Here is a 20114-nt window from a genome sequence, read left to right on the forward strand (position 1 = left end):
AGTGCTTATGCACATATTCCCAGCGATGAAAGAACCAAACTGAAACCAAAGTCCCATGAGTGCTTGTTCATCGGCTTTGAGAAAGGGGTGAAAGGTTATAAGTTGTGGGATATAGTCAACGACAAAAGAGTGATCAGCAGGGATGTAATCTTTGATGAGAAGACTATGCCATTGAATGAGGAGGTTAATAGCAAGAGGGAGAAGTTCGCTGTTGTTGAAGAAGAAGCAATCAAGATTTCATTAGCTAAACCATCAGATGAAGATTCCCAAGTTCAGGTGGAGCAAATTGAGCAAGTAGGGAATGATCAAGGAGCTATTGAAGAAACAGAGCAGCAACAACAGTCACCAGTTAGGGCTCAGGTGGAGCAATCCCCACAGAGGGGTCGAAATTCCCCTATCCCACAAGCACCTGAGTCATTTAAAAGAAGCATAGCACTTGACAAACCTAAGAGGAATCCAAGAAAGATACAAAGGTTTGGGTTCGAACCGGAAGAAGATGTGAGTCATGCTCTGAGTATAAGTCAAGGAGATCCAACTACTTATCAAGATGCCATAGAAAGCGAAGAACGGGCAGGTTGGATTGGTGCTATGATAGAAGAGATGGAATCTTTGCATAAGAATTCCGTGTGGGAGTTGGTTCCTAAACCCAAAGAAAGAAAACTTGTTGGCTGCAAGTGGGTGTTTAGGAAGAAAAAAGGAATACATGATGCTGATGCCATAAAGTATAAAGCACGTTTGGTGGCAAAAGGGTATTCGCAGAAAGAGGGAGTGGATTATGACGAGATTTTCTCTCCGGTCGTCAAACACACTTCAATTCGGTTATTGTTGTCTATAGCAGCTCAGTATGATATGGAGATTGAGCAGATGGATGTGAAAACTGCGTTTCTTCATAGGGACCTCGAAGAAGACATTTATATGTCGCAGTCGGAGGGTTTTGTCGAAACAGGAAAAGAGGATCTGGTTTGTCGGTTAAAGAAGTCTCTATATGGACTTAAGCAATCACCGAGACAGTGGTATAAGCGTTTCGACACATACATGCTGAAAATAGGCTATACAAGGTGTCTATATGACTGCTGCATTTACTACCATGTATTCGAAGATGGGGAGATTATTCTACTACTTTTGTATGTAGATGACATGCTAATTGCATGCAAGGATATGTTGAAAATTCAAGAGCTTAAGAAGAAATTGGGAGCTGAATTCGACATGAAGGATCTAGGAGCTGCACAAAAGATCCTTGGAATTGAAATAAGGCGGGATAGAAAAGCTGGGAAAATTTGGCTGTCACAAGAAAAGTACATTCTGAGGGTACTTGAACGCTTCAACATGGATGGAGCTAAGGTTGTTTCTATCCCATTAGCTGCACATCATCAGTTAAGTGCAAAGCAGAGGCCATCAAGTCAAAAAGAGATTGATGCGATGAAGGATGTTCCATATGCAAGTGCAGTAGGGTGTCTCATGTATGCGATGATTTGCACAAGACCAGATTTAGCTCAAGCATTGAGCGTTGTCTCTAAGTACATGTCAAATCAGGGTAAGCCCCACTGGGAAGCAGTGAAGTGGATTTTGAGGTATTTAAAAGGAACTAGGCAGCTTGGAATCATGTTTGAGAGGAAACAAGAAGTAGCATGCATGGCTGGTTTTGTGGATGCAGATTATGCAGGAGACTTAGATAAAAGGAGGTCCACAACAGGTTATGTTTTTACTTGTGGAGGAGGACCTGTGAGCTGGAAATCAACTCTTCAAGTAGTCACAGCTCTATCTACTACTGAGGCAGAATATATGGCGTTAACAGAAGCTTCAAAGGAAGCTATTTGGTTGAATGGGCTGACAAGTGAATTTGGAATTCACCAAGAAGGTGTGGTAGTGAAGTGTGACAGTCAAAGTGCCATTCACTTGGCAAAGAATCAAGTGTTTCATGCAAGGACGAAACACATTGATGTTCGCTATCACAGGATCAGAGATTGGGTAGAATCTGGAAATATATTTGTGGAGAAGGTTCACACAAATGACAATGCTGCAGATTGTCTTACCAAGCCCGTTGCTGTAGAGAAGTTCAAGCATTGCTTGAACTTGCTCAGTGTCACAACATGCTGAGTTGTGGTGGAGCACCTCCTCACTTGAGGTGCGTTGAGGCAAGAAGAGTCTTGCCAAGGTGAAGGTTCTTGAAGGTTTGTTCGGGATTACTTCAAGAAGTTCAAGACATCCTGAAGGTTGCAGCAATTGTTTTGGTATCAACTCACCAAGCTGGAGATTGTTGTGTTTTTGGCTCGTTGATACAATCTGAAAATTAGGGTTCAGAATTCAAATCCAAGTCTAGAAAGGAAAGAGGTTTGCGCGCAGCTTTTCTATAAGTTCTAGGAAAGTTAGTCTTTCAAGTTTTATTAGGATTTGTATTAAAAGCTTAGTCTATTAGGGTTAGGAATCCTAATCCCATGTTGTATCAGCAGCCTCTATGCCCTATAAATAGGGGCTACAGTCAGTTTTCTGGAATTAAGACAGAAAGTGCAGAAAACTGAGAGTCAAGGTGATAGAGAGATAAGAACTAGTCAGAGGGGTTTGAGGGATCTGCAATAAGTACTTGTAAACTCCTAAGTTCTTCATAGTGCTAGTGAATCTCTCAAGAGAGATCATGAAGTGGACGTAGGCTAAAGTTTTGGCTGAACCACTCTAAAATCTTCTGTGTTGTTTATGTTTTCAGTTCATCCATTATTCTGATTTTGCTTAAGTAGTAAAACACAACGATCCTAAAGGGGGGCTTACACAATAGTTACATGGTCTAATTAAGTAAGAAATATAAAAGTACGAAAGGAAACAAATCCTACAAGTAGAGATGGATGAAGGTGGATAAGGAGAATGCCTCAATGTGGTGCGGTCCGACCTCAGCAAAATCTACTACTTGGGCAAAACGGAAATCCAAAGAGGCCCGAGAAAAACATAGAAAACGTGAGACAAGCTCAGTGAGAGGACAAAAGTAATTTAATATTTAAAACCACTTTGATAAATCTTATTTTCTTAAAGCCATTTCTCTTTCTTAAACTTTTGGCATGCAATTAACGACTTACAGTGAAAGACAAGTTCAAAGTTCATAAATCACGAATGTCTTCACATACCAAGTTATAAGGTAAACTTGTAACAAAATATGTACTTTACTTTGAAAAGATCCCATAAGAAAACTAACGCATAACTGGAGAATAAACTAAATATTTGCTTGTAAAGGTGGCTTAGTCCAAAGGCATTTAGCATAACTTTCAAAACTAAAAAGCATTACAAAACTTGTACCCAAAAACTAGTCATACACCTACAATGATCTAAATCAAAATAGGCAGAGCGTGGCGGACAACTGGTCATGCACCCATGTTGAGCGAACTCAACATGAGCAGAGCGGGGGAGGGGGAAGAACTGGTCGTACACCTGTGCGCATCAGGCAGAGTGGGGGAGCTGGTCATACACTTGTGCGTCCGCCGGTACACAAGCAGAGCATGAGGGTATACGTGCACGTAACCAGAAGACTGATGAAGTATCGCTGTATCTCGTTGGGGTTAGGTACTCATAAGGTAAGTTGAACTCCAATTTACTTTGCCAAATAGAAGGTTCTTTCCTTTTATACATATAACAACATTTAAAACTTCATATCTAATAGACCATTTGAAAAGTTTCTTTCTTTCCCAAAAAAAAAAAAAGCAATTTACTTCAAACCATAAATTATAAAATTGCATAATGACCACAACAATTAATTTACGAGAAATCACAATAAACTTCTTGAATATTAAATAAATAATTAAAGATATCAAATATCAAGAATTGAGGTAATTGCATACATTTCTTTAAAACAAAGTCCAACCTAAGAAGCACCGATACGGGTACGAGTATCCGGATACGATACGATCGGATACGTGGATACGGCAAATCTTAAATATAATAGGATACGGGTACGTGAAGGATACGTCAATTATATATATTTATATATATATATATATATAATAAAAATCAGAAAAGAAAATATGAAAATACATAATTATTCTTGAAAAACACACAATTTACAATTTAATGTTATACATTATCACAATGGGTCATGTGTGTATCTACTACCTACTTATCTATCTGTTTTTTTAATCCCTGCCTGAGGCAAAAACAAAAAGAAAGTCACGGTCCCCCCCCCCCTCTCTTTCATCTGTTTCTTCTTCTTTGCTAGTTTGAGTTTCCAGATCTCGTCTCTCCCATGTTATGCTTGCACTTTGCTATCGATCTATGTTTATATATTCGGGAGAGGATCTGTTTATGCCAGTTTCCATCAACATTTGGTTTCCAATATGAGCTCATGTTGATTGATTAAGAGAAGAAGAAAGGAATGATATATAAAGAGGAGGGAGGGAGAGAGAGAGAGAGAGAGAGAGAGAGAGAGAGAGAGAGAGAGAGAGAGAGAGAGAGAGAGAGAGAGAGAGAGAGAGAATCAGAGGGCTACGAGGAGAAGAAAGGAGAGAGGAAAGCAGAGGACTGGAGTTTTTCAGGGCAAGGAACTGGCTAAAGAGAGAGATCTCGATCTGGGTTTGGTTTTTGGTTTTTTGTTTTTTTTTTTTCCAGCGTAAAAAGTCACTATTACCCCCGCGTATCCAATTTAATTACAAAAATTCGTATCCTATTCAGATACGGACCTATCCAAATCCAGATCTGCGTATCCAAGCGTATCCACTGCGTATCGTACCCGTATCCCGGATTGATATGGGATACGAGGCCAAAATGGCGTATCCGTGCTTCATAGAGTCCAACTCACAATGGAGGGTGACTAGGTGAGTCCCATCTCTTGAATGTCCTCGGAAGCTTGCTCAACCGGATTACCTAGTCAATAAGAATTTATGAATAAATTCAGCTCAATTCCGATAAACTAAGTCAAGAAACATGAATACATCCTAGCAAATCGTATCCTCTCTTTGACATAATGTCACCCAAGTCTTCCTATCATCAAATAATCATCTTAAGTCTCTTCCACTAGCTTCTCTCCAACTCCAACACCTCCAAAAACCATTTTTTCCGATTTATTCCCAACACCAAATTCTAATTCCTCATCCAAAATTCAACAATCATACTTGGGCTAGTAATAACACATCCTAGGAAACATAATAATGCTCAAAAATACTCAAAATGGCCATGAAAGGCCGCCGGAGATGGCGGAGCCGCGGTGGCTCATGGTGGCCGGAATCCCAACTTCCAAAATCTTCAAATATATATGCAATATTATACTCAAAGGAAAGCCCATGAGATTTTGAACGACTTTATACCTTGGGATTTCTCCAAAAAGTCGACGGCTTGGCCGGAAATCGGGAAATTAGCCAAGAATTATCAAACATTCTCTCCTTCGATTCGTTGCACACAAGTGAAAATAAATTATGAAACTTATATGGATAGAAAGCCCATGAGGAGAGGAAGAGGATGGTGTAAAAATTTTGGCTGGATTTTGTCGGAATCGGCGCCGGCAACGAAAAAGGTGAATGGTGGTGGCTAGAGCTCGTTCCTTCACTCTCTCTCTCTCCTTGATCTGGTTCTCACGTGAAAAATGGGCTGGGGAGGGAGAAGATCTGATCTAATTAAGCTAGGGTGAGGCAAAAAGACCAAAATACCCCTCGCACGAAAATACTCATAACTTTCTCATTATAACTCCGTTTAACGAATCGTTTGCGCCTACATTCTTGTATTGTCATGCTAAGAAAATAATTTTTGAAACTCCATAAAAAAAATTTCCTATTAAGAAGACTAATTTAACGATACGATGAATTGAAATATTTATATGCAATTCAAATAAATTAAGGGAAAGCATTTCCGGGTACAGGGTGTTACAAATTCAACCTAGAATTGCTCTTGCGGAAGCAGATAAGTGCAAAACAATATAGATAAATGAATGAGAAAACAAACACGAACTTGTTAACGAGATCCAGTAAAGAACTTTGCCTACGTCCTAGGGCTACTTGGGTTTCACTATAGAAAAAGAATGAATAAGAATACAAGAATCTGTCACAAGAAGGTTTCACCAACTCTCAAGACCTCACTTGCTCTCTCTGTTTAGTGCTTCAAAGACTTGATCTGCTACTACAACCTATGCCTCTATTTATTGATATCCAACCAGTCCCTATAAGACATTGGAAACCTATTCCCAATAGACATAGAAACCATTACCTAGTAGGATTATGTAAGTAAGTAGGAAACAATCAAAACTCCTCTTTGATCAAGGATTAACAAATCCTTATCCTATGTGGAATCGGATCCACACCCCCAACAATCTTCCACTTGGAGCCGATTACGCCAGTAGTTAGCATTCTCCAATACTCTTCAATCATAGCAACACAAAACCCATTATTATAGCCAACATCTCCTTCTTCAAACTTGGAGACCAACTGAAGCCAAGCAGAACTTCAATTTATTTATTGGCACAGACTTGATCAACATATCAGCAGGATTCTCACTTCCTTGAATCTTCAACAATTGCAGCACTTCATTCTCCACGAGTTCTTGTATGTAGCGATACTTCATAGGAATGTGTTTAGTCCTTGAATGAAAAGTAGGGTTCTTTGCCAAGTGAATTGCACTTTAACTATAACGTCCCGAACCTGAATTTACTGATTTACTACTCATTTGGATGGTAAACGACCTTTACTTTCACTTTTATTGTCGTTTCGGTACTTTTAGGGGGCCCTAAAAGATGACTTTTTGTTCAGATCAAAATTTGAGAAAATTTTCTTCATGAAAGTTGTAGAGGACATTAAACCGAGTTCGTAGACATGTGGCACGTTAAAATCGGAGTTTGTATGCGAAAGTTTTGGGTATTTTCGTTTTGATGGCATTTTAGTCATTTCACCTTGTCCCTAACTTCATTAAATCAGCCATCTTCTTCTACTATTCATGTATTCACGTTCAGAACCAGAAAGGAAGGAAGAGAGAGAGAAAGAGAAAGAAAGAAGGAGAGAAAGAGAAAGAAAGAAAAGGAGATCCGTCCAAACCGTCGACATTTTGGAGAAACCTCAAGGTATAAAGTTGTTCTTTACCTCATGATCTTTCTTTTGAGTATAATTTTGCATATATATTAGAGGATTTTAGATATTGAAAATCCGGCACTATTCACAAATTGGGGTTTACTGTTTTCTTAATTGTTGAGGTAGTTCTAGTTGTTTTCTGAACTTGGTGTAGTTGAGAAAAATGCTAGGAAGGTTGAGATGAAGCTGCTGCCAAAATTTGGTGACCATCGGAGAAGTTGGCCGCCTCGTGTACAGTGGCGCCGCGTGAATAGTGCAGCGCGTGAATAGTGACTTAAATTCTGTGTTTAGCTAATTAAATCACATAATTGAGTTAGAGTTTGTATATGTGATTTTGGTGAAGATTGGAGGAGTTTTGAATCAATTATAAATTTCTGAAATTTAGAATTTCGATTATCAATTTACGAGAAACCGACCGTCGGATTTCTCTCGAATTTGCCCTAGAACTTGTAAATTAATGGAATGTTGTTAGTGGTGAAGTGTGGGTTGGATCGGAGAAGGAAATAGAGATATTGGCTTGAGAGGATTGATTTTGGGATTCGTATTTAATTATCGAATTGTTATTCACGGAATATAATTGTGTACAGGACGACGTACCGAGCTATTGCTCGATGACGGAACTCGAATGCGTGATCGTCGGAATAGTACCGTGAGTGGACTTTTGTTTTTAAAAAATGATGCATGCATTTATTTCTTAAAGTAATGCTCTAGTTATTTATCATATTACATTTTGAGCATATAATTGTTTTCGGATTTCTGATTTCGATTTATCACGAGGAATTACTTTCATTGATGAGTTTCATGAAGTGATTATGAATTATTCTGGTTGTGATTTTTTGTTATTAATTTTGTTATGCCCGGATTCGAAACTTTGAATTATGTTGTTTTTCAACAAAGTATTTTCCATGGTATTTTCCAAAATGAAATATTAGTTCATTATTGAACTTCCTTGCTTATTCATCATTGACCCGAGAATATTTTTGGCGTGTGGGACACGCCATTGGTTTATTTATATTTTCTTATTTATTTATCGACTTTCGGATTTGGCATTGGGAATGCCTTGATGATGATCTTGGAATTGGTTTTGTTTCGATTTATGGAGATTATGTTTTATTATTATTCTCTCCTATTTATTTTTGAACTTGAGATTATCTTGGCGTGTGGGACACGTCATTGGAAATTCTTGTACGAGAGTTGGAAGCTTTATGTATTTATGGATTTATATGGTTATGGATTACCCTTTTGCCATACTTTGGGTGACTATTATCATTGCTAGCATTGATCGTCCGCCTTTGTGGCGAGGTGATGGGATCACCGAAGCCCGTCCGCCTTTGTGGCGCTGGTTACTACTGTCTTTGTGACAGTAATGCTGAAGCCCAGTATCCTAATCGCTACACTTAGTGGCGTGTGGGTATATAACGGGAGTATATGGGAGTACTTTAGCCTGGGAGGCTATCACCCGAGCCTGGGAGGCTCATTCGTATGACTATCATCTTCCCCTACTCATTGTATTATTGCTGGGCTAGCGGGGTCTAGTCCGATTGTCACTGTAACCAGCGGGGCTGGTCTTATTTCTTTTCTTGAGAAACGAGATTTCCGTTTTTCATTATAATTTCGAATGTTGTGACTAGCGAGGGTGTCAGTGTATTGTTTTGAAATTCTTGGTTTTAAAGCTAAATGTGTTTTCTTATTGCTGCATGCATCGGGTTTTTAAAGAAATAAACGTGGGAAAGTATGAAATCTTTTTCTTTTTAATTTATTTATTTTTATCCACTCACGCTAACATTTTTACGTACTTTTCCCTGGGCCCTTCGGTTTCAAATGCCCAGTTTGCAGGCTAGGTTAATTGAGGTCGGGCGTACATGGAGTCGAGGCATAGCCAACAGCATTGCTTCCGCGTACTCAATTCTATTTCTGTTTTCGTTATTATCTAGTGGGTTAGTATTGCTCTGATAATCAGTGGGATCAATATTGTATTGGGGTTGAGACAATTATATGTGAATTGGAAGATGTTGTGTTTTGGGGAGCAGGGTGGCTCCAGGAGAATAAGGATGGGTAATTTAGAAGTGTAAATTTCCTTTTTCCAGGTTTTGGGTAGTCCATTTTAGGGGAAGTTCTGCCAAATTTTTGGAAGAATTTCTTCTAAGGTGGACCCCGCAGGGCCACTTCGGATTTCAGGGTGAAATCCGGGGGCGGGTCCTGTTATTAACTATAACTGTGCAATGCATAATTCTATTGCTTTTTACCCAATTCTTCCAACAGACCCTTTAGCCACACCATCTCCTAACCAGCCTCTGAAACTGCTATATACTCAGACCCGTTATAGACAAGGCCACTTGCCCTTGCAAATTTGAAACCCAAGATACGGCAGCACCAACCACAGTATAGACATAACCAGTAGTACTCCGACAAGTATCATGATCTCCTGCCAAGTCTGCATCAACATATCCTTGTAGTTCTGCACTATCTCTCTTGAAACAAAGTGACATATCAGTAATACCCCGAAGATGCCTCATGATCCACTTCACTGCCACCCAATGTTGCTTTCTTGGATTACTCGTGTACCTACTCATAACTCCAACTACATGAGCAATATCGAGTCTAGTACACACCTAGCATACATTAAGCATCCAACTGCCGATGCATAAGGTACATTCTTCATATATTCTTTCTTTCTTTTTTTTCGCTCTTGGTTGATTGTTCCTTAGACAATTTAAAGTGAGCCGCCAACAGTGTTCCTACAACCTTTGATTCATCCATATTGAATCGCTTAAGCACCTTCTCAACATACTCTGTTTGTGAAAGTTTCAGAGTACTAGCCACTTTATCACAGATAATCTTTATACCAAAGATTTTCTTCGCTTCACCCAAATCCTTCATCGCTAACTGGTTTGACATCTCTCTCTTCAACTTCTCAATCTCATTGAAGTCTTCCCCAGCTATCAACATATCATCCACATATAGTAATAGAATGATAGAAGATTTGTCAAACCTCTTGAAGTAACAACAGTGATCGGATTGACATCTTGTGTAGCCACTCCCACACATGAAAGCATCAAACTTCTTGTGCCACTGTCTTAGGGCTTGTTTCAAGCCATAAAGGCTCTTATGCAGTTTGGACACCAAGTCCTCCTTACCAGGTGCTATAAAACCTTGTGGTTGCTTCATGTATATGACCTCCTTCATATCACCATGAAGAAAAGCAGTCTTGACGTCTAGTTGCTCCAAATACAGGCCTTCAGCTTCCACAAAACCAAGCACCACCCGTATTGTGGTATGTTTCACAATCGACAAAAGAGTTCATAAGAATCAATTCCCTCTTTTGCTGAAAATCTTTCACAACCAACCTTGCCTTATAACATTTGCTCATATCAACTTCTTGTTTAATCTTGTAAATCCACTTGTTATGCAATGCTTTCTTACATGTTGGTAACTTAGCTAACTCCCAAGTATTGTTGGACATGAGAGAATCCATCTCATCTTGCATGGCACCCTCCCACTTAGCAGAATCTTTATGTTGCATTGCCTCATCATAACTCATGGGTTCACCACTGTCAGTTAACAGCAAATAGTTAGCACAAGGCGAGTATCTATCAGCTGGTATTCCTTTAGTACTTCTTGACAATACTCTCAGTACAAAAGGAAGTGTCACTGGCTCATCACTAGGAACTTGTTCTTCAGGTTGTGTGACCTCAAGAGCTTCTTGTCCTTGAAATTTCTCCCCATGATTTCCCTTAGACACATCTTCATTGGATAATTCTTCCAATCTTGCAAACTATAGATCTTTTCTTATAGGACTTTTAGGCTCTGCTGCTTGCCTATTCTTCATCACCTCTTCTTAAAGATGACATCCCTGCTCCTTACAACTTTCTTATTTTGCATATCCCAAAACCTATAGCCAAGTTCATCTCTGCCATAGGCTATGAATTTGCACTTTTGAGACTTGGGATCCAACTTACTTCTCGCACCGGAGTCAATGTGAACATATGCCACTCAACCAAACACTTTTAAATATGATAGGCCTATCTCTTTTCCACTTCATTTTTCCTCAGGTAGGAGATGATTTAATGTTACAGATGGTCCACGGTTAATTAAGTAAGTAGTAGTATTAATTGCATCAGTCCAAAACATGTATGGCAATCCTGTGTGTATCCTCATACTCTTTGCTCTCATTCAAAGTCCTATTCATGCTTTCAGCCGCTCCATTCTGCTGTGGAGTTCCGGGAATTGTCTTCTCCATCCTAATCCCATTCTCTGCCCAATACTCTTTGAAATCATTACCATAGTATTCACCTCCATTATCCGACCTCAGACATTTGATCTTTGACCTAGTCTCATTCTCTACGATCCCCTTCCACTTCTTTAAAGTATCGAATACTTTCCATTTATTTTTCAAGAAATAAACCCATACTTTCCTTGTGGAATCATCAATATAAGTCATATACTTTGAGCCACCTAACGAAAGCTCCGATGCAGGTCCCCACACGTCAGTATGAACTAACTCCAGTTTTGTATCTTTTGGTGCCTTGCCACCCTTTTAGAAGCTAACAACCTTTTGCTTCCCAAATATGCAATCTTCACAAAGCCTAATCTTCACTAAGTCCACATTATGTAGTTACCCTTCGACTAAAGTACACCCATATCTTTCTCGCTGATGTGTCCAAGTCTACGATGCATCTTCATTTTGCTCAATGATTGCAGTGCCTTCATTGTTCTCAACAATAGCAACAATATTCAAGGTCGTATAAAGTGTCCCTGTCTTGATTCCATGAGATAACACCATAGCTCCTTTACACACCTTCCACGTACCTTTCTCAAAGGTAGTGCGACATCCTTCATTATCCAATTGACCCACAGAGATCAAATTCCTCTCCAACTGCGGTATGTGTCTAACATTGGTCAAGGTCCATGTTCCACCATTTATTAGCGAAATCTTCACATCACCCCTTTCCACAATCTCCAAGGCTCCACCATAAGTAAGAAACACTTTGCCAACATTACCACGTCGGTAATTCACCATGAGCTCTTGTTGTGAAGTTGAGTGAAATGACACTCCAGAGTCTACAATCCATGACTCCAATGGTGCTTCAGTAACGGTTAGTACAAGTGCATCCGAATCAAACTCAGCTGTGTTTGCCATCTTCATTGTCTCCTTACACTGGTTACAGTCTCTCTTGACATGTCCAGATTTACCACAATGCCAACGCCCATCGGACCACTTTGTTGACTTGGACATGCTTCAGCCTTTTCCCGGTGCCCTAGACTTGGACCTTCCACGATTGTTGTTTGAGTTCTTGTTGAACGTTCTACCTCTATTTTCTATAAAGAGTGCAGCAACTTGAAGGATCTTCAAGATTATTCTGTCTTCACGTCTCTTCATTCAAAAGAATGTCACACACATCATTAAACTTCAGCTTCTTTGTAGTCCCAGCTCCACTACAAAATGAGTTCACAGTCACATCCCAATCCGAAGGCAAGGAAGTCAACAACACCAAAGCTTTGATGTGTTCGTCGAATTTAACATCCACGGATGCTAGTTGCTCGATAATATCACCAACTATCCCAACTTGTTGGCGAACAGATATACCTTTACCCATCTTCAAAGTGAATAGCCACCTCATCAAGTATAACTGTTGAACGGCATTTGGCTTCTCATACATGTTGGACAAACTCTCCATCATCCCTTTCAACGTAGTCCCCTTGATAACAAATTGCCATACATCATTCAAAAGTGATAGTCTAACAGCTCTAAGGGCCATCTTATCCATCTCAACAAATTCTTCCTCTTTCATATCTTTTGGCAGCTTGCCCTCTAAAGTCTTAGCAAGCTTCTTCATATTCAAGTAGTCCTCGATCTGTGACCTCCATATGCTAAACTCATTACCGTCGAACTTATCGACCCTCTTCTCAACATCTTCTATGCTCATTATTTCCACTCTAGAGCCTAAGCTCTGATGCCACTTTGTTAGGAATTCAACCTAGAATTCCGCTTGCGGAAGTAGACAAGTGAAAAACAATATAGATAAACAATCGAGAAAACAAACACAAACTTGTTAAGGAGGTTCAACAAAGAACTTTGCCTACATCGCCGGGCTGCTTGGGTTTCACTATAGAAGAAGAATACACAAACAAGAAGACAAGAATCTCTCACAAGAAGTTTTCACCAACTCTCAAGACCTCACTTGCTCTCTTTGTTTAATGCTTCAAAGACTTGATCTACTACTACAATCTAAGCCCTTATTTATAGATATCTAACCAGACCCTATAGGATATTGGAAATCTATTCCTAATAGACATAGAAACCATTACCAATTAGGATTTTGTAAGCAGGTAAGAAACAATCAAAACTCCTCTTCGATCAAGGATTAGCAAATCCTTATTATATGTGGAATCGGATACACACACCCAACAAAACCATGGCATGATTTTTATTTTGGGACATCTAAATACATATCAATTGTAGGCCTAATTAAGAAGCTAAAAGAAGCAAAAACAGTAGATGACAACTTCAAAGTCGGCTTCATGTTATTGGCCCTTCGTACCTTGCTTTGCCCCCATACTTCAATAAACATCCACTCGAAGTACCTTATACCACTAAGGGATCCGAAAAAGATAAACTCTCTAATTTGGTCGTTTATTGTTAATTTCACAAGAAAAAAAAGTAGCTTATGTTCAATGAGTCATTGCAGGTTAGGGATCTAAAAAAGATAAACAATCTAATTTGGTTGTTTATTGTTAATTTCACAAGAAAAAGAAATAGCTTATGTTTGGTGTGTCATTGCAGGTTAGGGCAATTCATGTTGTAAGAGGGTGGTGATGCTTTGTCAGAATTTGGTAGCACTGGACCAGAGAGGTTTGCACCCATACTTGGAGAAGCTAAACTTATGGATTTTGACATGGTATTACTAAAGCTTATTCTTGTACGTAGAGGTAGTTGCATTTACTTACATATTCATGCTTTATTTTGTAGATTTTCATCCCCATCTTAGATGAGGGTACTGAACCGAAGCATTGGTTCCTTATGGTAGTAAACATTCCAAGCATCGAAGTAGAGATATGGGACACTTATCCTAGTACACGCACTGAGGCTCGTGCAAATCTCATTCATCATTTGGTAATACATTTTGTACATGAATTAATTTTTATTATTAACTTATGGTATTTTTTTTTACATGAATTAATTTTTATTATTAACTTATGGTATTTTTTTTTTTAAATTACACATATGTGGTTCTTGGTTCATACAGATGTAGGCATTGGATGTAATTTTTGAAGCAGAAATTAATGTATCTTTCACTAAGAAATGGTCGTTCTGTTCATTCAGAATACTTCATCCATATCATGTTCCCAAATAACATAATGGCTTTGACTGTGGCATTGACGTACATGATCAAATTCATGCTGGATTATGAGAATACATGTCAAATTGGGGCTAAGGTAGTTGTTCATCTTAAGCTAAGCATTTATTATTTTGCTGTTGTTTTGTTCTGAAGTTCAATTTGTGTGTGCAGTTTGATTCTATAAATGAGTGCGTGCAACTAGCCCTTAGGTTGTTGAAGCACCCAAACAAACTAGCACTCAGCGAAATTGAGAAAGGTATGCAGTCTGAAGAGTCTTCGACTAAAGTTATGCAACCCGAATGATAGCTTTGTAAAGAAAATCATGAAAAGGGAGAAAAACAAAGATTGGAATTAGAAATTGATGGATCGAACTACATGAGGGAGCTGGGCTAAATACACAATTTATACTAGAGCTAGGATTTATAGATTGATGACACGTGGCTAGTTGTCTAATGTGTAATATTAATATTGCTAACACTAAAGAGTCTGAAGAGTCTAGGGGCACAAGTGTCAACAGGAACACCAAGACACAACAACAACTTGATGAAAATCTACAAAACTGTGCTAATGGGAACAATGACAAGAGATATAGAGAAGTCATCAAGAAGGAAAGCAAATCACAAAAAGAACTACCACTCCGTCCTACAATACGGAGTAGGGGCTGCCCTCTTGGCGCAAAGAATAAATCGAAAAAAAAAAAAAAAACAAAATAAGTGAATACCTAGAAATTAAGATTTTACCATTCTTGACTTCTTCTTCTTCTTTTTGGTTACTTTTTAATTTCTTAACTTAAACTACTTTAGAATAGAAAGGTCCGGTCACCGGCCGCCGTCCAACGGACTTTTCTGTAAACTTCGCCAGAGGTCCCAAAAAAGGTTGTCGGAGATTTCATAGGTTGCCAAAAAGGTTTGTTGCCCCTAATAGACGTTTATTGCCCCCTAATAGACGTCTATTTCCTCCCAATTGAAGGGCAATAAACCTCTATTTCGATGACCAGAATGAAAACTAATCTTCCTAAAATTAGACAAATAAAACTTTGATTAAAAAAAATGAAGAGATTATATCAATTTAAGAACATCTATTGCTCTCCAATAGACGTCTATTGCTCCCTAATAGACACTTAAAACTTCTTTTTTCTTTCCTTCTACCCCATTACTCTGGGCACCCAGAGTTGGGCGATGAGGTTCATGGCCGGAAACCAATCAAATTTTGTGATGCAGTACGCTTTGCGGCGACTGGGATAGGATGACGGAACCGAGCTACCGTGAACCTCAGAAGTGGAAAGAAGCGCAAACCAGTAATAGACGGCGGCTTCCTCCTCTTGTATGCTGACTTCACCAACGTCCCCCAACTTCCGATTCACCTCCTACTCCGACGACTCCAATTGCCGGAGGCCCCAAACTCATTCACCAACTACGAAACTAGGTCCAATGTGGTCGGGTCGGACTTCACCTGCTACGAAACCCGCTCAAATGTCACCAGGCCCAGTCCTTCACCTGGAAGGGAGAGGGGGAGAGAGAGAGAGAGAGAGAGAGAGAGAGAGAGAGAGAGAGAGAGAGAGAGAGAGAGAGAGAGAGAGAGAGAGAGGAGAGAGTGGCATACATTGTAATTTTTTAATTAGGCTGAGGGTAAAATTATCTTTTTATGTTAAATTGGATAGATGGGAATAAAAAACTGTTGATGGAGTAAGTGGTATAATTTTGTCCAATTTTAGTGCTTTGGGTCAAGATCCCAATTCAATAAGTCCACACCCACCAAAGCTTACTACACAGCGGAAGACTAAAACCTGTTGACACCCAAAAATCCAGTAAACAAGTCCAATTCATGCTTTAAGCCCATTTCATAGTTCGAGGCAAATTACACCCGCAATCATCACGCCACGCACGTGGACCCAAGCCATATTCACGCACTTGGGGCCTACAAGAATGGGTGTGGTGTGGAAGGTAACGGAATTGCATGAGACCCGTTATTAGTTTTAGGCTCGTTGATAATTTTGGACTTGGGACCAAAATTCATGCCCAACGGCCTAACTCTCAATACAGGTAAATGAAGAAGAGATATCCCAAATTGACAAGCCTTATTTATCATAATAACAACTCTCCTTCAAACCAAACAAACAACATCTGTTTACACAAACAGTGATTTCCTCTCAAATGTAGCATTCTTTTACACAGCACTGATTCTACAGCAGCAAATCTAGGAAAGCCTAAATTACAGCAGCGGATCCTGCCAAAATCATGGCAGAAAATCTGCCAAAATCTCACAGCCTTAAACACAACCTGACAAATCAAAACACATTGCAAAATCCAATACACACATTTAACCAAAGCCATCTCTTTACCCAGTAGTAGTAACCTCCAACCAAGATTCTTCTAGCTGTTGGAATTGAATATAAATAGCTACTGCTATAACCAAAGAGGGAGAAGAACGGGGTGTGCTAGCAAGCTGTCTGGCACTCTTCTTCTCCCATGCTTCCTCTCTCCCACATCCATCCATAATTTTCCATCCTTTCAAACTCACTTTCTATCCAAACCCCTTATCTCACAAACCTCAACCAGAATACAACACTGTTAGGACCTCTTCTTCTGAAACTCATGCTTTTCTAGCTCGCACGCCACACGCATCTTGCCAAGCCTATTTTGGGAATGTTCAATTCACTGCTGTGCATATACAAGGAGCTGCCGGGAAGAACACAATAGAAAACTTTCTAGGATTCTGAGTCCTTCGAAGTTTGCTGGCCTAGTCTTCGCTTACTCAGATAAAGGCGACAAGATTTTGGGCTCGGCCATGGTGATCTCACTGCCATCCAATTCTGATCAAAAGTGCCCTTACATTTTTGGTTACTCCACTGAGGACTAGGGTGTGTTTCCATCTTAGCTTCCTTAACAGCAGCATTCTTTACTCCAAAAAATTTTCATGCTCACTTCAAACCACTCATGCTTTATCACTGACAATATGTATCAGATGCAATTAAGGGGATCTCTGTTGATGAACATGCCAATACTCATTGAAACACAAGCTTATTGCTAGTTGTATTGACTATGAGACTTCAATCCATGAGTTTCTGTAACTAGAATCATGAACGCGTCAAAATCAAATTTGTTCACTCATTATTCAAGCTTCAAGATTGAGTGAACAAATTAAGATCCCTATTACTCAATCTATAAAAAGCTATCTTACCTGGATGAATCTTCATAAAAACCAAACATGCCCCCCCATAAATAACCTCATCACTAGTTGATGCATTTCTTCTAGATCTGATAAGATTTGAATCCTTTACCTTAGGACTAGGCCGTGATTCCAGAGGCTGACTTCTTCCTTACTGAACATATGTCAGGCTGAGTTTTGACCATCATTGCTGAGAGCAATTTATAAACACCCTGCAAGCATCACAACCATTAGCACCACAAAACTATCATACATTTGTTTAGCCACTTTTCAAGCGTTTTGAGCCTATTTACTAGATTTTTTTTCATAAACCTTACCAACAGCATGGAAGACAAAATATCAATCTTTATTTGTGCTAATACCAGGCCTAAATCACTCACTATACTAAATCTCAAAGCTATCCTTTTCTGCAAATTAAAGTAATTTCAAGCATCATGCAATAATACTTGGGGGCTTTGCTTAATGAAGTTCAAAACATGTTGTGATTTCAGCACAGCTCCCTCAATTTCACAGCAATGCTCTGTGCTTCAAAAAAAAAAAAAATTATGCTCTTGTTCCATGGCAGGATCATAATTCTATTAAAAACATCCATGCTTTTGCTATCACGACACTACTAGATACAAACAGCAACAAAGTTCAAAGTGATGCAAACAAGTTTATGATCATAAGCACAAGCCTCTCACACTTTTCAAGGGATATTCGTTACCTAGAAACATTTGAGCAAAGTCAAATCTTATATTTTTAATCAAGCTACTACACTTGGGGCTAGTGATTTGGTTTATGTTAATTACCTTAAAATAGCAGCTCATCCATCCTAAACTTTTGAGCCTCATATTCATCCATCAAGCTGATCCCATCTGAAAGTAAAAAATATTCAAATCAGGCAAAATCATTCCCTTTACATACCATAACCAGCTCTAAATTATATCGATGAAAATCAACATCCAAATCCCGACAACACCTCAAGCATATCTGCTCTCAACAATCATACCATTTCAATCTTTTGCATCACTCAACAACACCCTTCCAGATCCATACACCAAAGCCAACCAGCAACAAAGTTTAAAGAAAAGATTAAATATTTGTTACTCCTCAAACTTTTCCCTGAAAAACAGTTTAGTCCCTCGCCTTTAAAATTAAACTGGATAGTCCTTATTCTTTCTAATTCTCACACAACAGGTCCAAAACAGGTCTAAAATGACTATTCTACCCCTAAGATCCTTTTTTTTATTTTTTTCTCTCTTTTTCTAACTTTTCTCTCTTTTTTTATTTATTTTTTCTGGCTCTCTCTCTCTCTCTTCTCCTTCTTTCTTCGTTCTTCGTTCTTCTCTACTATTTTTTTTTTCCCGTCTTACTCTACTCCATATTCCAATTTAATTTAATCTAGAGCCAATCCTCTCCACAAAATTCCTCCACCTCTCCAAATTCACACTCCCAAATCCAAGAGTAACCCCATACCCAAATTCACCTCCAGCCCCCTCCCCCTTTCTTTTCTCTTCTCCTCGGACCGGACCAAATTCCGGCAAAATCACCGCAGCCGGACCCCAGTTGGACTCGTCGCCAGCCATCGAAGCTTCCTCTCTTCCTCCTCCTCCATCTCTGGTAAGGATTTTAGGTGATTAGGCTTGGATTGAAGCAAATCGAAGAGGAGAGAAAAACCGAAAATTTTCGATTTCTTGGTTGGGTTTTTGGTTTCCGGTGATTTTTCAGCTGGAAACCTTGGTGAATCTTGTTGTTGGAAGAACACTGATCTTGTGGGTATGCTTATTGCAGCTTGAATCGACCGGTAGAGGAGAAATTTGAAGGTGAACAGTAGCTCACCGGAAATCCTTTTACTTGGGCTATTTTCCAGCCTTTTTGTTTGGAATTGGACATTCTAGTAGGTATGAAAGTTGTTGGGCTGGTGGAAGAGCAGAGAAGAACGAAGAAAGAGCAAAGACGAACGAAGAAAGAAGCTAAACTAGTTGGGCTCGTGAAAAAAAAAATAGCAGAGAAGAACGAAGAAAGAAGGAGAAGAGAGAGAGAGAGAGAGAGAGAGAGAGAGAAGCAGAAAAAATAAATAAAAAAAGAGAGAAAAATTAGAAAAAGAGAGAGAAAAAAATAAAAAAAAAGGATCTTGGGGGTAGAATAGTCATTTTAGACTTGTTTTGGACCTGTTGTGTGAGAATTAGAAAGAATAAGGACCATCCAGTTTAATTTTAAAGGCGAGGGACTAAACTGTTTTTCAGTGAAAAGTTTGAGGAGTAACAAGTATTTAATCCTTAAAGAAAATAAGAACTACTAGATTACTGAAAAATCTCGAGGATATTCACATCAGGCACACACATGCAAAATTTACAATTTTAATTTGAGAATAAATTTTTCAAGCATACAGAAGAAGTGAAAAGAAACTTGAAGCACAACATTCACTATGTTGAAGGAAAAAAAAAAAAGTTCATGCATAAAGACGGGAGCAACCAAGCAAAATGGATTGAGCATCATGCAACTCAAGCAACGTCCTAAGCAATTTAAGCATTTCAAGCTACTTAGATGCGTAGACAACTTAAAACAAAAAGAAAAGTTCACTGCTGTAACAAAGCCA

At 39.1% G+C, this 20114-nt stretch overlaps 2 long non-coding RNA genes across 2 annotated transcripts; one reads left to right on the forward strand and one right to left on the reverse strand.

Moving 5' to 3' along the window:
- Positions 1 to 4581: 4581 nt before the first annotated feature.
- On the reverse strand, positions 4582 to 5507 carry LOC121049929. Its single transcript, XR_005801651.1, has 2 exons — positions 5280 to 5507; positions 4582 to 4839 (listed from the first exon to the last, which is right to left on the reverse strand). It is a non-coding gene; the product is annotated as an uncharacterized LOC121049929 (long non-coding RNA).
- Positions 5508 to 9101: 3594 nt separating this feature from the next.
- Positions 9102 to 14911, forward strand: LOC121052982. The gene is made up of 5 exons (XR_005810458.1): positions 9102 to 9674; positions 13810 to 13878; positions 13996 to 14139; positions 14350 to 14462; positions 14537 to 14911. It is a non-coding gene; the product is annotated as an uncharacterized LOC121052982 (long non-coding RNA).
- The last annotated feature ends 5203 nt before the right edge of the window (positions 14912 to 20114 follow it).

This window comes from Rosa chinensis, chromosome 1 (assembly GCF_002994745.2).
Source record: "Rosa chinensis cultivar Old Blush chromosome 1, RchiOBHm-V2, whole genome shotgun sequence".
Classification (NCBI taxonomy): domain Eukaryota; kingdom Viridiplantae; phylum Streptophyta; class Magnoliopsida; order Rosales; family Rosaceae; genus Rosa; species Rosa chinensis.